The sequence below is a fragment of the Arachis duranensis genome, chromosome 8, assembly GCF_000817695.3.
Source record: "Arachis duranensis cultivar V14167 chromosome 8, aradu.V14167.gnm2.J7QH, whole genome shotgun sequence".
Lineage (NCBI taxonomy): Eukaryota > Viridiplantae > Streptophyta > Magnoliopsida > Fabales > Fabaceae > Arachis > Arachis duranensis.
In genome coordinates this window covers 36,913,250-36,915,848 of record NC_029779.3, presented here as the reverse complement: position 1 = coordinate 36,915,848, position 2,599 = coordinate 36,913,250, and positions in this window count along the sequence as shown.

Sequence of the window (2,599 nt, the reverse complement as noted above, 5' to 3'; positions counted from 1 at the left end):
TTTAGTTTATAATTAAATATATTAGTAATTAAAATTAATTTAAATTTTGAATATTAAAATTTTTTTAATTTCCTACTCACCTCATAACATAATTATTTTAAAGAGTCGTCTTTATCCCGCAACGCAAATAACTGGAAAAAATATAAGACGGCTAAGAAAGAGACAAAAGTGGTTATAAGTGAAGCAAGAATAAGAGCATATGAGGGTCTCTACCAGTCTTTGGGCACGAAAGAAGGAGAAAAAGGTATATATAGAATCGCAAAGAGCTGTGAAAGAAGAACGAGAGATTTGGATTATGTTAAGTGCATAAAGGATAAGGATGAAGAGGCATTGGCTCAAGAGGAGATGATTAATGAAAGGTGGAAGAGCTACTTCTACGAGTTATTTAATGAGGAACAGAAGACTCTTCCGAGCCTTGGTCGGTTATGCACAAGAGAAGAAGATCAAAACTTTGACTACTATCGAAGGATTCGAGACTTCGCGGTAAAAGAGGCTCTAAAGCAGATGAAAAATGGCAGGGCAGTAGGACCTGCTAATATCCCGATTGAGGTTTAGAAGGGCCTTGGAGAAAAATGCATCAACTGGTTAACCACGCTTTTTAATGAGATTTTAAGGTCAAAGAAGATGGCTGATGAGTAGAGAAAGAGCACATTGGTACCTATCTACAAGGATAAGGGGGATATACAAAGTTGCGAAAACTCTAGAGGGATCAAACTCATGAGTCATACCATGAAGTTATGGAAAAGGGTGATAGAATGGAGGTTGAGAAAAGAGACACAAGTAACAGAGAACTAATTTGAATTTATGCCAGACAGATCTACCTTTGAAGCGATATACCCATTAAGAAGGATGATGGAAAGGTATCGTAGTAATAAAAGGGATCTACATATGGTGTTTATTGATTTGGAAAAAGCGTATGATAGGATGCCAAGGGAGGTCTTATGAAAGGTTTTAGAAAAGAGGAGAGTAAGGATCGCATATATTCGTGCAATTAAAGACATGTATGATGGAGCCACAACTAGTATCAAGACTCAAGGTGGTGTGACAGAGAAATTTTCTATTGGTATGGGATTACACTAGTGATCATCCTTAAATCCGTATATTTTCACATTAGTCTTGGAAGTACTCACAGAGCACATCCAAAAGCCTGTGTCATGGTGCATGCTTTTTGCCAATGATACCGTCTTTATGGGAGAGTAAAGGAAAGACCTAAATAAGAAGTTTTACTTATGGAGAGAAACTTTAGAAGTGTATGGTCTGCGCATAAGTCGTAGTAAGACGGAATATATGAAATGTAAATTCAGTATGAGAAGGGAAAACCCTAATATAGAGGTGAAGATTAGAGAAAACATCCTATGAAAAGTTAAAAGTTATAAGTATCTTGGGTGCATCATACAGGATAATAGAGAGATTGAACGTGATGTAAATCATAGGATCCAAGCAGGTTGGTCAAAATGGAAGAGTGCATCTGGTTTTATATGCGACAAAAAGGTGCCTTTAAAACTTAAAGGTAAATTCTAACTGCTATAAGACCGGCTATGCTTTATGGTATGAATTGTTGGGCGGTCAAAAGGGGAGCACGAACATAAGCTGAGTGTGGCAGAGATGAAGATGTTGAGATGGATGAGTGGTCATACGCAATTGGATAAAATAAGGAACAAAGATATAAGGGATAGAGTTGGAGTAGCACCCATTGTGGAAAAGATTGTTGAATCGCGTCTCAGGTGATTTGAACATGTGAGAAGAAAACCAATAGAACACCCAGTCAGGAGGGTGGATGAGATGGAAGATGGACAAGGGGCGAAAGGCAGAGAAAGACCTAAGAAGACCATCCATGAGGTGGTCAAACGAGATCTACATGTAAACAGTCTCTCTGTAGACATGATACATGACAGAGCACAATGGCGTCGTTTGATTCATGTTGCCAACCCCACCTAGTGGGACAAGGCTTTGTTGTTGTTGTTGTTGTATTATTTTTTCATTCTCTTTGTAAGTTCCTCTCTCTCCTTTCTCTCATACGTTCTTGTCTTTCTTTCTCTCTCACGTTCTTCACAAAAATTTATATAGAAGAGTGTTATTCCTCTGCAGTGAAAGATACAAAAATCAATTAGATATTCAACGTTAATTCCTCAACTTTGTGATATATAAAACAATTTTAGAGTTTATTATAATCGTTGCAATGGCCGTAATTTGTTTTCAATTATAACACATTTAAAATTATTAAGTTATACAGAAAATATTTTTGAAACACATCCAAAATTATAAATCAAAAATTTAAATTTAAACATTAAAAAATAATTGTAAACCCTTGTAGTGGCTGTAATTGCAGACAATATTGACAATTTGAGAATTGTGATTCTTTAAGTTATTCTTCTACCTAAACCATTCTCCGATGAAAATTAGGAGTAAAAGACCATCAAAACTACTTGGTAATTTTTTCGGTAATAATTGGAGGAAAAAATTAGTGCGATCATTACCATCAGATTTGTTGGCATATTTTAATCTGAATTAGTGCAACGCTGCGTTTTGGTCATTCGCAAAGCATTACCGTCAGATTTATCTGTCGATAAATACGACGGTAATCTGTTGATAAATGCGT